General features: G+C 45.7%; 1 non-coding gene across 1 annotated transcript; it reads right to left on the bottom strand.

Moving 5' to 3' along the window:
* Positions 1-5,593: 5,593 nt before the first annotated feature.
* LOC138796150 (U2 spliceosomal RNA) lies at positions 5,594-5,780 on the bottom strand. Its single transcript, XR_011363755.1, has one exon. It is a non-coding gene; the product is annotated as a U2 spliceosomal RNA (small nuclear RNA).
* Between the last annotated feature and the right edge of the window lie 4,625 nt (positions 5,781-10,405).

Genomic DNA, 10,405 nt, shown 5'->3' with positions numbered 1-10,405 from the left:
CTCACTGGGAGGGACACAGTGCATTATGTTGGGCGCCAAACTAAATCTTTGCCCCGGATGTCAGTAAAGCTAGCTATACCTCTAAGTTACTCAGTTCATTCAGTTACAAAGAGTTGGCACGGAAAGGACCGTCTGTTCTGGTAATGACAACCAATGGGGCAAATTTACTATTGCAAACATTCAAGAATTCAGGTACCAGCAATGTGGCTCACATACCTTATAGCACATTTATTACATGTTTTCGACATTTTATTTCTTGGGATACTTTTGCAACTGACTACATAAATTGGTGCTGATTTACCAAGAAAAGGTCATAGTAAGGATGGTCCGAACCTGCGGTTCGTATGAACCCGAACTCTCGGCAATGATTCCCGCTGTCTGCCCGCTCCGTGCAGCGGGTGGATACAGCGGGAGAACCGCCTGAAAAACTGGGATACAGCCTATGGCTATGGCTGTATCCCAGTTTTCCAGGCGGTCCTCCCGCTGTATCCACCCTCTCCACGGAGGTGGAAGACAGCGTGAATCATTGCCGAGAGTCCGGGTTAATGCGAACCCGAACCTCAGCAGGTTCGGACCATCCCTAGGTCATAGATTAGCATGAACGCTGAATGAATGAAAAAAAAAAAAAAAAGAAAAAAATTGGGTTCAACATTTTGACATAAAGTAAGCTGACTAACAGGGGGACTCAACTAGGTAGTGTAAAGATACAAACAGAATTTATCAAACAGCATGAGCCACTGGGATAAATCTGGCACATTCTTAGACTGTCTAGTCTAAGTAAATCTGCCCATGTCTCTATACGTTATTAGGCTATGTTCCCACAGCGTATGAGACCGGCTGTTCCGTGACCCAGCCGGGTCACGGAATGGCCGGTCTCTGAAAAGATCATCCCGGCCGGATGATCTTTTTGCCCGCAGAGTTCTGATGCGTGCGCGCCCGCATCAGAACTCCTCACAGCACACAATAGAGCGTGCGGCCTGATCCGCTTGCTCCATAGTGTGCACTGACATGATTTTCTGCGGCCACTATTTAATCAATAGCGGCCACAGAAAACTGACATGTCAGTTGTTTGCAGTGCCATGAGAGATCCCGGCCGGAGCGTATACTATGTGTACCCGCTCCAGCCGGGCTCCCAAAAGCAACAAAGGCACGTATATTTTCGGAATAATTACGGCCGTTGTATAACGTGTATAAATGTGTGCACATAGCCTGATGTGTCACTATACAAGCCAGGCAGGGAGTAGATATTTTTGTATTTGGTTGTTTGACATGAAAATCTAGATAAAGACAATGACCCAGATTTATCAAACGGTATAAAATAGACGCTGGTGTAAACTGCCTATAGCAACTAACCCAAAGGTTGATTGAAGTGGGACCCAGATCTCTCCACAATACTGGAATACAAGCTACACTCATGGGATGTATCATAACCAAGAGGTGGTAGGTTCTTCTATCAATGTCATTGTGATGCATCAGGAAATATCCATTGCTAAAGAGATGTTGGTATATGAGGAAATGATCCTTTACAGGTATACAGACCACATTTTTTTTCTAAAAGGAGAGGCAGCCCAATGCTGGATTATAAGTTTCCTGGCAACATAAAGTAACAGTCTTAGGGCACTTGTATAAAATACATGGAGCACAACCACAAAGCTAGTATTCAAAGCCTGTTGAAATCCTTTACTATACACAGGCAATATTCCCCTATACATTGACCATATATTGGCCGATACCAGTGCTACTTATTCTTTGCAAACCATATAAATGATGACAACGACTTATATCCAGTGACTCATAGGTGACATCTTCTCTAATCAGAGTCACTCACTTTTCTTTTTCTTTCCCATCTGGCCCAAGACTGTTCTCTTAAGAATCTGGTAAGTCCCCTCTGTGCTGTCATATAGTTTTAAGGTCCGTCTGGGCCAACAAATTTATTTCTCTCTGTGCACCCCTATAAGGCCATCTCTATGCCCTCATATATTTTGGATAGGCCCCCTCTGTGCTCCCATATAGTAGTTAGGCTCCCTCCATGACCCCATAAAGTATAGTCATCCTATGTTCCCCCATATTGTAGTTAGATCCTCTCTGTGCTCTCACTTAGTAGTTGAGGCCTCTCTGTGCACCCATATAATAGGTTTCCTTTGTGCTTCCATATAGTAGTTAAGCACCTCTGTGCCCCCATATAGTAGTTAGGTCCCCTTGTGCACCCTTATAGTAGTTAGACCCCCTCTGTGTTCCTATATAGCAGGGGTACTCAACAACTTTTAGTGAAGGTCCACTTACCGGGGTCTTTTGTCAGGTGAAGGTCCGAGCTGAACATCAGAAGGAAACGTGTTTTGTTTCTTTTCACAAACGGTGTTGAACTATTTACATACAGAATTGCTGCTTATTAGCTGGAAAACTGGCATTTTCTCTCTCACCAGCCCTTTGAAATTAGGTACACAGGGGGTGACTGCCTTAGTAGTATATAGCTCCCCCTGTAGTATATAGCCCCCCCTGTGCGCTCTCCCCCTTTAGTATATAGCCCCTGTGCGCTCTCCCCCAGTAGTATATAGCCCCCCTGTGCTCTCTCCCCCTGTAGTATATAGCTCCCCTGTGCTCTCTCCCCCTTTATATAGCCCCCCTGTGCTCTCTCCCTCTGTATATAGCCCCCCTGTGCTCTTTCACCCTGTATATAGCCCCCCTGTGCTCTCTCCCCCTGTATATAGCCCCCCCATGCTCTCCGCCAGTATACAGGCCCCCTGTGCTCTCTCCCCCTGTATATAGCCCCCCTGTGCTCTCCCTCTGTATATAGCCCCTCTGTGCTCTCTCCTCCTGTATATAGCCCCCTGTACTCACTCCCCCTGTATATAGCCCCCCCTGTGCGTTCTCCCCCTGTATATAGCCCCCCCTGTGCTTTCTCGCCCTGTAGTATATAGCCCCCCTGTGCTCTCTCCCCCTGTATATATCCCTCCTGTGCGCTCTCCCCCTGTATATAGCCCCCTGTGCTCTCTTCCCCTGTAGTATACAGGCCCCCTGTGCTCTCTCCCCCTGTATATAGCCCCCCTGTGCTCTCTCCCCCTGTATATAGCCCCCCTGTGCTCTCTCCCTCTGTATATAGCCCCTCTGTGCTCTCTCCCCCTGTATATAGCCCCCTGTGCTCTCTCCCCCTGTATATAGCCCCCCTGTGCGTTCTCCCCCTGTATATAGCCCCCCCTGTGCTTTCTCCCCCTGTAGTATATAGCCCCCCTGTGCTCTCTCCCCCTGTATATAGCCCTCCTGTGCGCTCTCCCCCTGTATATAGCCCCCCTGTGCTCTCTTCCCCTGTAGTATACAGGCCCCCTGTGCTCTCTCCCCCTGTTTATAGCCCCCTGTGCTCTCTCCCCCTGTATATAGCCCCCCTGTGCTCTCTCCCCCTGTATATAGCCCCCCCTGTGCTCTCTCCCCTGTATATAGACCCCCTGTGCTCTCTCCTCCTGTATATAGCCCCCCCTGTGCGCTCTCCCCCTGTATATAGCCCCCCTGTGCTCTCTCCCCCAGTATATAGCCCCACTGTGCGCTGTCCCCCTGTATATAGCCCTCCTGTGCACTCTCCCCCTGTATATAGCCCCCCTGTGCTCTCTCCCTCTGTATGTAGCCCCCCCTGTGCGCTCTCCCCCTGTATATAGACCCCCTGTGCTCTCTCCCTCTGTATGTAGCCACTCTGTGCTCTCTCTTCCTGTATATAGCCCCCTGTGCTCTCTCCCCCTGTATATAGCCCCCCCTGTGCGTTCTCCCCCTGTATATAGCCCCCCTGTGCTCTCTCCCCCTGTATATAGCCCCCTGTGCTCTCTCCCCCTGTATATAGCCCCCCTGTGCGCTCTCCCCCTGTATATAGCCCTCCTGTGCACTCTCCCCCTGTATTTAGCCCCCTGTGCTCTCTCCCTCTGTATGTAGCCCCCCCTGTGCGCTCTCCCCCTGTATATAGCCCCCCTGTGCGCTCCCCCCCTCCCATATAGCATAAAAAAAAAAAACCACGTATACTCACCTAAGTCCTGCACGTCCTCTTCTCTTCCTCCTGTGCCGCACTGCAGTGCTCACTACAGGCCGCTCTCCCTGCCGGTGCAGGAACGCCACTCGAGCGCCGACACCAGAGGGGGAGCGCGGCCTCTTGTGACCGCTGCGGCCAGAGAGAGGTGACTGACAGGGAGGGAGCCAGTGCTGCTGCCGCTGCCGCTCGGTATCTATGAGCGCTCGTTACAAGCACTCATAGATACTTACTGTGCCGGGAGCAGCGGTCCGGGCCGCCGCGGTCCGGGTTTGGACCGCGGTCCGCCGGTTGAGGACCCCTGCTATATAGTAATAAAACCCCTCTGTTCAACTTAACAGTAGTTAAGCTTCTCTGTGAACTCCCTAAAAGGCTCCCTCTGTGCTCCCCCCATGAAGCCCATCTGATCTATAAGTATAACGGATCAGACAACTTTGTTTAGTCGTAAAGAAAAAGCCTCTCATATAGTCGAAGGTGGTCTCTGCTCTCTGCTCCAAAATGCATGTTATCCTTACTGGACAGTGCCATCCGGCTGGGCCTTCTTGGCTGTCATGCCCTGTCTGTAGTAGGTAAATGTACAATAACTGAATTTAACCCATTACGGATTAAGCCAATTTCGTTTTTGCACTTTTGCCTTTCCTTTGTATTTAAAAGGCCATAGTGCTTGCACTTTTTCACATGAGCCCTTATTTTATGCTACACCAATTGTACTTAAAAAAAATAGCCTTAATTTCAACATAAAATAAGCTGCAAAACTGGGAAAAAATTATTTGCGTGGTGAAATTGAAAAAAAAGCAGTTTTTTTTTCATTTTAGGGTGTTTCGTGTTTACGCCATTCGCCCTGTCCAAAAACTGACATGTTATGTATGTTTTTCAAGTTAGCATGATTACAACGATATGCAACTTATATAAATTTCATTTTATTTGACTGTTTTTGAAAATTAAAACCTTTTTTAGAAAACTAAGGGGGAAATTTATCAAACATGGTGTAAAGTTAAACTGGCTCAGTTGCCCCTGGCAACCAATCAGATTCCACCTTTAATTTTCCAAAGAGTCTGTGAGGAATGAAAGGTGGAATCTGATCGGTTGCTAGGGGCAACTGAGCCAGTTTCATTTTACACCATGTTTGAAAAAATCTCCCCCTACCATCTTTATAAAGCTTTTATGTTTGGTCTATTGTTTGCTATTTGAGGTGTCATCTTTTGCGCCATGATCTGTACTTTCTATTGGTACCTTGCTTGTGTATATGTTTTTTTGTGTAACAGTTTTTATTACAATTTTTCCAGATTTGATGTGACCAAAAATTGTCAATTTTGTACTCTGGTGGTTTTTTTGCGCTTATACTGTTCACTGTGCGACAGCATAGATGTGATAATGTAATGTTCAGTCGATTCCACTTGCAACGATAGCAAATATGTTTTTTTATATTTTTTATATGGCTATGTTGACACAATGTACAAACAACGTTGTAGTGAAACCAATGCACAGCTGGAAATAATTGACACGTCAAGTATTTCCATGGCCGTAGCAAACAAAAATGGAAAAAGGGATTAAAACCTTTATTTTGAGAAGGATTTTTTTTTTTGCTTTGGGTGCTCTAAACCTGGAAGCAGCGCAATAGCAGCTCAATGCCTGGCGAGGACAGAGCAAGCTCCCCTTCCATCTGTTCTAAAAATCCATTTAATATATGGTTTTTAGTTAGGGGACATATTAGATATTAAACTGATAAGAACATATACTACACTTGATCTTAGCCAAAAGGCCGAGAAGCAATGGGAAGGAATTTTTTTTAATAATAAAAAACTTTTTTTTTTTTTACAGTAATTTGAAGTCCTTCTTTATACAAAACATTGATTGTTCATATAGATCAGTGCAGTAAATATATACTGCATTGATCTATGTTATCTGCACTCGATTACTATGTGCTGTTGGAGCCCCATTGTAATCAAGTACGGGATCAGTGTAATTGCAGTACTGAGGCCCGGCCACAAGCACAGATCATCGCTCCATGATCGCATCGTGGGGGGGGGGGCATGGCGTTATTAGAGCATTTAAATTGTGCTGTCAGTTTTGACAGCAGCATTTAAATGCTTATTGAGCCACCGCGGTGATCGGCCCACGTCGGCTAATAGCCATGGTCCCTGGCTGCTGATAGCCGTTCAAAGCGGGGTGACGGCGCAAACCCTCTTTGAACCCCCCTAGTGGCGCCATGATGTACCAGGTACGTCATGGGTCGCTAAGGAATTACACATGCCTGGTATAAACATATATCTATCCTAACGTGAAAAGGAAGGAATTACTTAAAGGGCAGACAAGATGGACCAGGTGGTATTTCTTTGCCGACAATCTTCTATGTTTTCATAGTTAGAATCAACAGTGTAATAAGTTGAAGTCCGGAAAGCTGATAGCTAGGGGTATAAATTCAAGTAAAAATATTATAGGAGAAGAGCGGTACTAAGACATAGCTCATACTGTTTCAATTATCATAATTCTACAATACATGACATTCACATGGTAAAGAAAAAAAACAAATATAAGAAGATAAATGTTATCTTTCATAGTTAAAGCTATATACATAGGATCACGAGCACAGCTCAGTAAAATCATGGGATGAAAAAGTAAATATGGCTGTTAGGTCAGGACACTGAGACAAGGTTAAGCCCTCATGCTGGCACCCGGCCCGCTGTCCCTGCATTTTAGAGTTGTTGCCTCCTTAACAGGCCAACTGGTCGGGTCACTATGCTGGATAAGTGTAACACAAAGACAGAGACAAGACAATACCTACAAATGAATGGGGAGTTTACTAGCCGGGTCGTTAACAAACGGTCTTTGCAGTACAAAATCAGAAACCAGGATAACACAGTCGGCATACAATTGCTAGCTTAAGCCCCTATTACACGGGGCGACGGGAAAAGCAAGTGAGCTCCAACCTGTCAGGTCAGCGCTTGCTTCCTCCTTGTTCCCCTGCCGGCGATATTACAAGCCCGGGCAGCGAACAAGGAGGAGTGGGTAAGAGCTGGGGGGGGCCTACCGGGCGATTGTCAGATCGTCCGGGCAGCCTGTAGGAGACAGACACGGTCTGCTGCCACCGCTCCTGTTGCTCGGCAGATTGTCAGGCTAATCGTTGGCGTTTCAGCCTGTTGAAAGTCAACAATCAGTCGACATCGTGCATGTCGGCTGATCATTGTCTTCTATCACACAAAACGATCATCGGCCGAATACGGGCGGTAATTGCTTTGTGTAATAGGGCCTTTAGGCACACACAAGGAGGCTCTGTTGCAGGCAAGGAGGCATGAAGAGGGCAGTAGTCTTTTGGAGGTTGAAGTTCCAGCCCCCGGGCTTGATTGGGGCAGAGATTCCAGCCCCCAGCCACCATCCATAGTTGAGTGCTAGTCCATTCAGACCAAAAAAACCCCACATATGAGCATGAAAAAGGAGATTTTAAAAACATTAAAAAACAATCTCCTTCCACCACTGGCTAAAATAAGGCACAGTGTGAAATGGGCCTTATTTTGGCCAGTTCACACTAGGTACCCTGTCTAATGCTTTACTGATTCACAATTTGGAGAAAATAAAGAATTAAAAAAAAAAAAGTAAAATATGTAGTAAGGATCACCAATGTTATAAGTTGGAGACCTGGAGGCTGATAGTTAAGGGTATAATTGCAAGTGAAATTATTATAGGAGAAGGGAGTTACCAGTCATACCTTGTGCTGTTTCATTTACCATAATGCTACAATACTTGACATTCACATTGTCTTAGTAAACCGAAAAAGCACATACAAGCAGATAAATATTATCTTTCATAGTTAAAGGCTGTCTAAAGAATCACGAGAACATCTCAGAGTTGAAACAATAAATGTGAGTTATGAAGGTATTAAAATAAGATTGAGAATTGTGTTTTTTCCCTAACACTTGCTAAATACAATAATATGTGTCTAGCTTTAATGAAATATAGTTTATAAAGCAACTTCTTGTTTGTATTAATTACTTAGAGATGAGCGAACCTCTAGCACACTTTTATATTATGTTCCCACCACCACATGCCCACATGTAAATGGGAAGCTGCAGGTTAAATCCGTGCCACCCTAGTGGGACTATATACCATCTGACCTTCCAATCTGCCTCTACTATGGAAACATTTATGGAAATTTTAGCTGTTGTGAGCGCTATTTTGTGCCACTTAGGGCTGCAATGTCCTCAGTGGACTTAAAAGGTTAGTTAAATAAGGGGTTTGGAGGAGGGAGAACTTCAGATAAAGCATGGCTCCAAAACCATCCCGGCCTGGCTACTAAATTTAAAGGAGAGGTCTGGCGAATTTTTTTTATTAAAGCATTGTATTGCCCCCCCCCCCCCCAAAAAAAAGTTATACAAATATACCAATATACCAATATACACTTATTACGGGAAATGCTTATAAAGTGCTTTTTTCCTGCACTTACTACTGCATCAAGGCTTCACTTCCTGGATAAAATGGTGATGTCACTTCCTGGATAAAATGGTGATGTCACGACCCGACTCCCAGAGCTCTGCAGGCTGTGGCTGCTGGAGAGGATGATGGCAGGGGGACACTGAGGGACACAGGACACTGGAGGGACACTGAGCATCCCTTGGCCATCATCCTCTCCAGCAGCCGCAGCCCGCACAGCTCTGGGAGTCGGGTTGTGACATCACCATTTTATCCAGGAAGTGACATCACCATGTTATCCAGGAAGTGAAGCCTTCTCCTTTAACAAATTTTATGGATAGGAAGCCTCCTCTGTGCATCCATATAGTAGTTAGACCTCTCTGTGCAGGTAGGCCTCCAGTAGATAGTATTCCCATGTAGCACTCCCCTCTAAGTTCTTACTCCCTAGAAGGTAGTATCCCCCTGGTAGTTAGCCTCCCCAGTAACCCAGTAAAGCATATTCTCCATGTAAGTAATCACCCATATATCTCTCCTGTAGACAGTCCCTGTAGTAGTTGGCTCTTCAATAAACAATATCGCCAATGTACTGTAGGTAGACTCCCTGTAGCAGTTGCCGGAACAGCTATGCTCCTCTGCACCTTACTGTGTGTAGAGCTTAGCCCCTGCTCATTGTACTGGCATGCACCACACCCCCAGGGGATTCTGTCCAAGGACTTGTTTGGTACAACACCACTCTCAGCATTCCTGCACAGGCAGTCACAAATTGCCGTACTCCACCATCTTGAGGTAACTCTTGCTGTACCCATCCTGCCACTACTACCAGAGGATCCTCTAGGGTTATTGTCAGAAACACCCAGCAGCCATACACTTGCTTCACTATTACAGGGGCCACCAACCCCATTTTTTTTGAGTGCTTAAACTTCCAGGATCTTATAGAAGTGCCTGGGTGGCCACATTTTAGTTTCATTTTACCCACAACAGACAATCTGTGCCATCTACTGGTTAATTTGAATAAGACACTACAAGCGAGGAACGTGTGGGTACCAAGGGATACTAGATGGTGTATAGCTGGGCGGTGTTCCTGAGGCTCTTGTCACGGTGGCCAGGAGTGGTATGCGCCCACCCCTGGATTCACCAACAAAACACTTTTTTAATATGGGTGTAGATGTGAAGTAAATCACAGAGTCTGTTTGAAGTTGAACAGAATTTTTTTTTACTTTAATCTCTTGAAACGCAATATAGGGTAGTAAGTCTTTTCTTTCAGTATAGGAGTAATACATATACATATATCAACCAATCCCTTGAGTATCTGTAGGCTTGTGAACACAGAATAATACTTGAATAATTTATTTATTTAATAGGAAAGTCTTTGAATACTATAGGTTGGCTGGCTTTGGAAGAGGAGAGAACTGAGGGTTACTACAGGCTTATTGGGGCCTACTTAGAACCTGAGGTACCCAACTGAAGGGGCTTTAAGAGAAAATACCTACTCCCATGGGTATGAATCCTCCGCTTATCGCTGTCCATGGGCACCTAGTGACATAGAGCAGGAACGTAGGCTAGGTAGGCTAGATTGGGTAGAGCTAGCCGTCGGGGGGGGGGGGGGGGGGGGGCCTAAGGAACCTAGCAAATCGCAGTGAAGTCTTTTAACTTACCGCTTTTACCTATTCAATGTCTTGTAGTCCTGTCTTAGTTATCAGGAGAGAAAATAGCCGCCCAGTGTAGGTAGGGTATCCCTTTAGTCCTTTTTCACCTCAGCCTCCTCTATATGTTGTTAGCCAGATATGGATATCTCTAAGAAGTTGTAGAAAATATAACATAGAAGAATCTTTGTCTTCATAGTCCTGCACAGTCCTGCGCAATCCTTACTGGACTGATTTCCCTCAGGGGAATAATCTAATCCCTGATTGGCTGTACACAGACTGGAAGACCTTAATACTGGACAGAGATTGGCCAGATCTCTTGAGGCACCTAGCTCAGGGATTAGTCAGT

Source organism: Dendropsophus ebraccatus, chromosome 6, assembly GCF_027789765.1.
Source record: "Dendropsophus ebraccatus isolate aDenEbr1 chromosome 6, aDenEbr1.pat, whole genome shotgun sequence".
NCBI lineage: Eukaryota > Metazoa > Chordata > Amphibia > Anura > Hylidae > Dendropsophus > Dendropsophus ebraccatus.
The sequence above is the reverse complement of the archived record's forward strand: the minus strand, read 5'-3'. Positions and strand labels throughout refer to the sequence as shown.